This window comes from Physeter macrocephalus, chromosome 5 (genome assembly GCF_002837175.3).
Source record: "Physeter macrocephalus isolate SW-GA chromosome 5, ASM283717v5, whole genome shotgun sequence".
Taxonomy (NCBI): domain Eukaryota; kingdom Metazoa; phylum Chordata; class Mammalia; order Artiodactyla; family Physeteridae; genus Physeter; species Physeter macrocephalus.
Window position 1 is genome coordinate 47,888,323 of NC_041218.1, and position 9,810 is coordinate 47,898,132.

The 9,810-nt window shown below is 38.2% G+C and overlaps 1 protein-coding gene across 5 annotated transcripts in view; it reads right to left on the minus strand.

Annotated features, from left to right (window-relative positions):
- The window catches only part of WIPF3 (WAS/WASL interacting protein family member 3), an 88,607-nt gene that overhangs the window by 73,905 nt on the left and 4,892 nt on the right, over positions 1-9,810 (minus strand). The window contains exon 2 of one of the 5 annotated variants that reach the window (XM_028489931.2): positions 205-543. The exons of the other annotated variants lie outside the window; for them this stretch is intronic. The gene's annotated coding sequence lies outside the window, so the exon portion shown is untranslated. The remainder of the gene's footprint in view (positions 1-204; positions 544-9,810) is intronic. 5 annotated transcript variants of the gene reach the window in all.

The window sequence follows — 9,810 nt, forward strand, 5'->3', positions numbered from 1 at the left end:
GCAAGCACAGTTCACTGACAGCTAAGCCTGATACACTGACTGGAGGTCTTACCTCTCAGACTACAGGGCTTCACTCCCCAGTTCACATATACTCCTTTCCTAAAGGCTCTTCGTCATGGAGTCAAGTTCTCCATTTCACCCTCCACTCTATTCTATGCATCCTATCCTCTGTCCACACCACACTTGTGACATTTTCTTACATACCTTTTCTTTATATTTCTGTGCCTTTGTCCATGCTATGCAGGCTGCATGTGATGGCCTTCACCACCTGGAAAATTTCTACCAGTCCTTTGAAACACACTCAGGTGCCAACTTCTCTGCACAGATTTTCTTCTTCCTTCACCAAAGCTAACTCCTCCTATAGTACTTTGTTCGCAATTTTATTACAGCACTAGGGACTCTGGCAATTTCCTTTCACATGTCTGTGTGTCTCCCTTCACTGGACCACAGGCTCCTTGAAGGTTCAAAGATAGGAACTGTGTCTTAGGTATCTTGGTATTGCCAAGGCCAAAGGTATTGTCAAATACTGTTGCTTTGCTGTTGCTATGGGGAAGAAATAGAAAACATATACATCAGGGGTCATGCCAACTACTCAAGCAAAAGATGGAGACACACACATACACACACACACACACACACACACACACACACACAAAAATAAATAAATTTAAAAAAAGGGCTTCCCTGGTGGCGCAGTGGTTGAGAGTCCGCCTGCCGATGCAGGGGACGCGGGTTCGTGCCCCGGTCTGGGAGGATCCCACATGTTGCAGTGAGGCTGGGCTCGTGGGCCATGGCTGCTGGGCCTGCGCGTCTGGAGCCTGTGCTCCGCAACAGGAGAGGCCGCAGCAGTGAGAGGCCCGCGTACCAAAAAAAAAAAAAAAAAAAAAGATGGAGACACACCTTGGCAGCAACACATTATGTAAATTGTGTGTCTACAGATTAAATAATTATCTTAATGATATTTAAAGAAAAATATTACCAACTAAAATAGGAAGGGAGGAAAAGTGCAGGAGAAATTCCTGTCCAACTGTAGGCCTTATTATCAATGTGGGAATAAAATGTATTCTGGATGTGGGATTCTCAAAGCTTCCAGTGCTCACTAGAAAAGCTTCACCTGGCATGTTAGAAACACTGTCATCAAAGAGGAATAGTTTGACAGTTGAGAGAACTGGTCTCTAGTTCTGGTTTTAATGGTCATCTATTTCTCCATCTATAAAAAAGTAAAGCATGTTCCTTCTTTCCTGATTTGCATAAGTGTGAGGACCAAATGAGTATTGCTTTGAGATAAGTATTAAACAAATCAAAAATAGTTTATGATCCTCTCCAAAAAGCAAAGTTATTTCAAATGTAATATTTAAAATTAAGGATATGGTGGCTTCCTGGAAATGGAAACTCTTGTCCTAAGGGACAGCAGAGGCTTTAGTATTTTAAATTAGAAAACACTTTTCAAAATAAAGTTGAGTTCAAAGAGGTCTTCTGGTTTTCAGATGGTGGAGTGAAAATATCTCTGTTCCTTCCTTTTCTTGGAAACCATTTCAAAATAGGAAGGAAAGGGAATCTCAGAAATATAAACTCAATTGCAGAGAGTAAAAACTAGATTTCTGTAACCCTGAATTTCAATAAATGAGATAGGGCTGCCTGCTGCCCAGGATGATCAAATACAGGGTCTAGGTAAGGTGTTGTAGAGAGTAGGCCTGTGGCTGCAGACCTCAGACAAAGTCCACACAGAGTCATTCTCCAAAATAAGAAGCTCTGGCTCCTCAGTAAGGAAGCCCCACCAACACTTGTTTAGAGTAATGGAAAAGGGTGTGTAGGATGGCACAGGAGCGACCCTGGACCCTAGATACTCTGGGGAGCAGGGAAGGAGGCAAAGACAAGACATTCCAGTGGGTGCACGGCTAGAAATGAGGAAGGGTGAGGGAGAGAGTAAATCATGAGCAGCCTAAAGCCTCTCACTTTCTCTCTCTTCCTCTCTTCCTCCCTCTCCCTCTCTCTTCTCTCTCTCTCTCTCTCTCTCTCTCTCTCTCTCTGTCATAAGGAGCACTTCTCTGACCCAAAGAGAACTCTCCCTGGTCTAGAACCTGCCCTGATCTCTTCCTTAAACAAATCTCCTGCAAATAGTTGGTCTAAGAAGAATTCAACTCATTCTAAGATGAATACTAAATAAAAAGAAATGGTGAAGAGAACCAGCACAAGATCTATACAAGAAAACTGGAAAAAAAAAAGTGGGAAATGGAACAGGACAAAGGAAAGACGATAGATGAAAAACACTTATCAGAAAATATACTGCTGTGAAGCAGATGAAAACAGTGACAAGGCATAAAATTATTAACTGAAAAAATTTTATGAAACAGTTATCCCTTTAAATTAAGAACTCAAAGGAAAAATATAAGGACTCTGAGAAGATGTAGCAAGGCAATAGGAGATGAAATATAATGTGGGAGAAGTGAAAGAGAAAAATGGAGACCAAACAATGTCCTACTGTATAGCACAGAGAGCTATATCCAATATCTTTTCATAACCTATAATGGAAAAGAATTTGAAAAAGAACATATATATGCATATATATATCATTGAACATACTGAATCACTTTGCTGAATACCTGAAACTAACACAACATTGTAAATCAACTATACTTCCATTAAAAAAAATGAAGAGCACACTACAAAGAGCCCAAAGAAAAACAGGTGTTGTTGAAAACACACTGAGGACCATGCAGAATTGAGAAAAATAAATAAAATGAAACAGAAATGGACAAAGAATTTAAAAGTATTAGAGAGAAAATGATAGATGTGAAGACAGACAAAAAAAGATAAATGGTTTCACTTAATAAAAGACAAATGAATGGAAGAGAATAAATATTCAAATACATAATCACAAATATATAATTTAAGAAAATTTTTCAGAAATAAGGTTTAATTGTATAGATTAAAAGGCACATGATATCCGAAGAAAAATGATATTGTTTTGGAGACATATTACACATGCCACAGTATCCCAGAGAAATAATGTATGATCCAAAAGTTTATACCCAGCCAAACTGTCACTGTGGTCAAAAAGCAAGTATGAAAGATGTTTTTCAACATGCAAGAATTATGTTTCCTGAATTTATATTGAAGATCTACCATAGGAAAAACTTCAGCCAATTAAGAGTTGAAGAGAGAAATTAGGGCAAAAAGAAAGACAGTGAGTATTGAATTAACCATAGAACCAAGGCTGAAGAGCCTATGAAATTATGGTAACAGAAATGACTATAACTACTATTAATCATGGCAAAATAGAAAGATATAACTAACAAAAGTTGTCAGGTAAAAGGGAAGATAAAGCAGGAGATAATATATGTATATTAAGTTCCGTAGCTTGCAGACAAAAGGTGGTTAAAAAAAATCTTTATTTTAAAAATCTTTTAAAATTGAGATATAATTGACATACAACATTGTATTAGTTTTAGGTATACAACATAATGATTTGATATATGTATACAGTGTGAAATGATTACCTGTTTGCTATGACTTAGATATTTAGATTTCCTAGCACTTTATAGTTTGTGTGTATGTATTAATAAAGCAATTCTTTGTTTAACAGGAAAAGAAAGCAATGACCCAACAGAAAAATGGACAATGGGCCAAACATATCACAGATAAAGAAATACAAATGGCATTTAAACACATTTGAAGGTGCTGAACCTTATCGATAATGAGAAAATACAGGTCAGAACCACACCAAGATACAATTTTTCACTTAGACTGACAAAGATCAGAGTTTTGACAAATATGTATTAGAGAGGGTGCAAGGCATCAGACGCTCATATTTACTGGTGGAAATATAAATGAGTACAACTTTCTGTAAAGGGCAATGAGCAAATTATCAAAAATTTTAAATATACTTTCTAATTCTAGGAATTTATCTTATCACATAGTGTGTCACTTACGAGAAATAATGTATACAGCGACATTCACTGCAGCATTGTTTTTAATAGCAAAAGGCCGGAAATAACCTATAAACCCACTGACTGGGAGCTGGGTATTAAATTACAGTTTGTACCTTAAAATGGCATACTAGGTAGCCATTAAAGGAATATGGCAGCCCTATATGTACCAATATGGAATGATCTCTGGGTTATATTAAGTGAAAAAAGCAGGCAGCAGAAAATGTATATAGAATGAATATGCCTTTATTTGTATTATATGTGTATACCTATAAATACAGGTATATGTAAATATAGGTATACCCATACCTGCTTATGCATATATATGTATGAAATCTCCCTGGAAGAATGTATAACAACCAGGTGGTCTGAGACTGGGGTGTGAGAAAGACTTACTTTATACTATATATCCTTTTTACACTTTTTGAAGTATGTGTCCTGGGCATTACTACCCATTTGAAAAACTAACTTAAAAAATAAAAGTTCTGGATTGCTTTCTTTACTTGGGACAATTGTGAAGAAGTAATTTTTTAAATGCTTTGCATCATCTGAGTTAGGAGACCCCTCTACATCTAAAAGGTAAATACAAATGAATAAATGAATAAAGAAAAATATAAATTTGTGTTGACAATTTGGTCTAAGTGAGCTGGATCCACAAAGAACAGCACTGAGACCTGATCATGGGTTTCTCTGGGCTGGCCTTGCAGGCAGACTTCCATGACAGCTGAAACCATCCCCTGCAGCCAGCCACAAGCATCAAAGGCGACTGACCAAGTGGGCTCGGAAAACAACCAAGAGTAGAGTAAAATAATTCTCCTCAAAGCAATCCATAACCCCTAAGATTTAATTCTTCTGTTGATACATGGTTACGACACAATGAGGAACAGCTTTAAAACATGACTGCCCATTAGGCATGAATCATTTGTGAGTTGGTTCCATTTGTAACCGATCCTAGTCATTCGTCAAATGGGCGACAACAAGAGAGCACCATAAGGGGGTGCACAGGTCTGAAATGACAATGGTGGCTTTCTTTCTCCAGCCACAGAATAATGAGCCCCTAGATCTTACGGACAGGTATCCTGACCCATCATTCTTAGGCATACGTAATTTATATAGATAATGTCAAAATGACTACAGATCAACCACTATCACTTAAAACTCACTGACCATCCATGACCACCAGGAACACACAACACCAGGCATGAACCCAGATCGGCTTTAGCCTTCCTTCTAAAAGTATGCAGGTGAATTTCTAAAACCTTCGGACATACACAGAGAGGTGAAAACCAGAAAAAAAGTCATGCAAAAGCTGTTAAAATGTAGGGGAAAATGTTGCTTGCTTGTCTTGTTTTAGGCAGTTATTTACCTATTTCTGAAGCTACTTTATTCTTCCTCTGAGATACTGGAGAGCAAGATGATTGGCCAAAAAACGTTTCATTCAAAAGTTTAGAAGAGTATTAGAATAAACGACAGCTTTAAGGAATACTGGAGACTTAAAATCTATTTCTGTGTCATTAAGAGGAAGTACAATTACATCTTTGGTCCTTTTTCTTGGTTCTACCACATGAGGAGAAAAAATGTCTCCGGTAATTATTTATGTCAGACACATAGCAAAGGAGCCAGCATCATATTTTACTACCAGTTTATTCCCTAGGCAGACATGGTTGATGATTTCATACTGATTTATGTGGTTGGAAGAGCTCTTTGTTAAACAATTCATTAACAAAAACAATAGTTCACATGTACTAAGTGGATTCCCTGTGCTAGCAATTCTGATTGTTATTTACATAATTATCTTTCATCTCCCCAAACAACTCTGCAGGAAAGATATTATTATCCCCATTTCACAGACAAGGAAACAAAGGCTCAAAGATGTAAAGTAATAGTCCAAGATCAAATAGCTGGGATGTGACACAGCCGCATCCAACCCAAGTGAGCTGCCCCTAAGCCTCCGCACTCTCCATTACTCTACCCAGCTTCTGACAAGCGTCTCAGACTTTGCACAGTCTATTCAATGCAGAAAATATTTACTGAGCTTCTTCTACATGTTAGGCACTATGCTAGCCACTGAGTAAACTATAAACATGAATAGCAGGTAATCAATAAATACTTGATGAATAAATAAATCTATAGATACATGGCGCCTGTCCACAAATGATAGCTTATAATACTTACATATTGAAAGTTACTATGTGCCAGGCACTTTGCTAGGAAAAGACAGAAAAAAAGAAGAAGAGGCAACAATAAAGCATATGGTATATAAAAAGCACAAAATAAGTTCCAATAGATCAGTAACCACAATAACTATTGTTACACAGATAATTAGCTTCTCTTACTAAAGGACAGAGATATTCAAATTGCTTTAAAAATTAACTATATCTCCTTTATAAGAAACGCAGCTAAAACAAAATGATGTTTAAACCTTTGAAAATAAAACAATGAAAACAATACCCAAGTAGATACTAAAAACTGGTATAGAACCCTCATACTTTGCTGGTAGGAATGTAAAATGGTGCAGCCACTTTGGAAGAGTTTGTAAGTTCCTCAAAATGTTAAAAAGAATTATCATAAGACTCAGTAATTCCACTCCAAGGTATCTATCCAGAGAAATGAAAACAGTTTTTGTGAAAACACAAAAACTTATACATGAATGTTTATAGTAGCACTGCTCATTATAGCCAAAATGTAGAAACAACCCAAACGTCAATCAACTTATGAGTGGATTAACAAAATGAAGTATGGGCCATGCAATGTAATATTATTCGGCAATAAAAGTAATGAAGAGGACTTCCCTGGTGGCACAGTGGTTAAGAATCCTCCTGCCAATGCACGGGACACGGGTTCGAGCCCTGGTCCGGGAAGATCCCACATGCCGCGGAGCAACTAAGCCCGTGTGCCACAACTACTGAGCCCACGTGCCACAACTACTGAAGCCTGCACACCTAGAGCCTGTGCTCCGCAACAAGAGAAGCCACCGCAATAAGAAGCCTGCGCACCGCAACGAAGAGTAGCCCCCGCTCGATGCAACTAGAGAAAGCCCGAGCATAGCAACGAAGACCCAACCCAGCCATTAATTAATTAATTAATTAATTAATTAATTAAAGGAATGAAGTACTGATAGATGCTATAGCATGGATAAACCCAAAAGAGATTATGTTAAGTGAAAGAAGCCAGTCCCCAAAGGTCACATACTGCATGATTCCACACATATAAAATAGGAAGTGACTGCTAATGGGTTTCTTTTTGGGGTGATGAAAATGTTCTGGAATTAAGATGATGGTTATAGTTGTGTGACTCTGTGAATATTCTAAAAATCACTGAACTGCACACTTTAAAAGAGTGAATTTTATGGTATGTGAATTATACCCCAATAAGGCTGTTATTTAAAAAAAAAAAACTGGTGCAGCATGATTAATATCAGGCAAAATAGAATCCAGGGCAAAACATATTAATAGAAATATAAAGTGTTCTGGAAACATAAATGAAAAGGTAATTAACTGTTCCCATGGCTTATGGACCATGAAAAGCATAAGAAACCTCTGAGACAGGTCTTCTATAATTGAAGGGAGTGGGGAGGGGGTGAGCAAAGCTTTGCCACGTGGGAATGTCTGGGGTGTGTGGCAACCAGTCCCAGCAAGCATGGCGCTCACAGAGCCAGGTTGAGCTTTAGTTTGTAAGCTTCTAAAGAAAGGAGAGATGTTAGACACTGGTGTTTTAAATACAGCACCCTGGGGGCATGTGTGGAAAATGAATTATAGGGCAATGAAGAAGCAGCAAATAGGTAGACCAATTTGGGGATCCACATGAGCGAGGATGGATATTTATTTGAATTAGAGTAATGGCAATGGGACAGAGCCAAGGATGATAACAGTTTGGATGTCTAGGATGTGGGGAGAAGAGTCCAGTACAACCCCAAGGCTCCTTGCCAAGACAATCTAATATTAATTAAGGAAGGCAGGAGAAAATGTGTGGGTGTTGGGGGCTGGTGAATGGGCGGGGAGAAGTGAGTTTAATTTGAAGCATATGAGGTCCTTTTGGCAAACGGAAATTTAGATCTGAAATTTAGAAAAGAAGCAGGGCTGGTGACAGCGGTTTAGGAATCTACATAAGGCAATTCGGTGTGTTTCATCCTCTAATGCTAATTGTATGAAAAACTAGAAAAGTATAACATTTTAAATTACTGAGTCACTTCTGTAATTTCTAATTAAGTCAGGGACATGGCCAATAATGGAAGTTATGTCAGGTGGCTGATACTTCTAGCTGCCTACTCAATAACCATTTCCTCTTCTTCCTTAGAGCAAAATCCCTAATTAGAGAGAGGGGTTGTAGCTGCAGTTTACCCAGCTAAAAATATTTGACTTCTCAGACTCTTTACATTTTAGAGCAACATTGTGACACCATCCTGGCCAATGAGATGTCGTCAGAAGTAGCTGGGGAGGGTGTCACTTTCTATCTAAAAAGGCAAAACCTCCCTAATAGAAGGGCCCTCGCTCTTTAGCTATTTACACATTTCCTTTCTTCCTGCCTAAAGATGTAAGCCTAGAGATACAGCAGCCATCTTGTGACCATGAGGCAACTAGATTTAGGATGATGTCCTACATGGTGAAGATGGTGAAGCAAGGAAAGGCTGATTCTCTGATAGTACTGTTTGAGCTCCTGCATCACCCCTGGACTGCCTTTCTTGGGAGTCTAGCTCCACAAGACACTCTTGTATCTGTTTAAGCTAGATTCTGATGTGTGCATTGTTTTTGTTTTGTTTGTTTTGGCAGCTGAATGCAATCCTAACTGATACAAATCATATTTGGGCTAATGTATATGTAATGAGACTAAAAAGACATGACCATTATTTCAAGTACTAAAAAAAAAGTTTAAAAATCAAATATCATTTATTCTTAATACCAAGAAGTACTGAAAGTATCGAGGGGCTTAAAAGGTAGTACAGAGCACTGGATATTTCTTTTTCCAAACAGTGTGATAAAATCTGCAGCTAAAGGGAGATTATGGGACTACCAGTATTAAGAAAATTCATGAACACATCTATCTATTAATGAGTTTATGTGCATGATGACACCCTTTGGACTTTTTCTGGATAAAGTAAACTGATCTGGCTCATTTATATAGCTTCAGCCAGAACAAATGTTCTTAAAGATGGGATTGTTCACCTGACTCTCACAAGAATTATAATCTTTGGAAGAATCTTTCTACTCTCCCAGGCACTCAGTAAGCATAGCTAAGGAAATAGCACATCCCCAAACCACAGTGTTCTGGTCCTTCACAGAAGAGCTTTTATTGGGCTGTGCTCTGAGAATATGTCTCTGGAACTGCAGTCAATAACGTTCTAAGAAACACTTATTATTAACTTCTACCACAAAACTTCCATTGTCTTCATGGCAGGGACCATGTTGAAGACTTAGATCTCTATGGCAACAGTGACTGCTTTGAAGAACCGCCAGGAGAAAGCCATCCCAAGTTTCAGGACCAGGAAAAGCTGTGTAACTGATCTCATTTTATCTCATGGTCACTGTGGATTGGGTAACTATTTGTGTTTTCCTCTTTGTTTTGGTTACTGGGAAGCTCTGACAAACTTTTAATCCCATCTCCCGAAACTACACCAAAGCTTATAGTAAACTCATCTCTAGAAATTACCTGCACCTTATAACATAGTCTTGTTCACTAAATTACCTTTGATTTTATCTTGCTTCCTTATCTGTGTGTTCTCTTTACCCCAGTTTCATTATTAATTTTATGTTGTTTACACCTCAAATGCTTTATGGAACCAGAAACATTTAAGGCAAACAATTTTTTTTTTTTTTTTTTCGGTACGGGGGGGGGCCTCTCACTGTTGTGGCCTCTCCCGTTGCGGAGCACAGGCTCCGGAAGC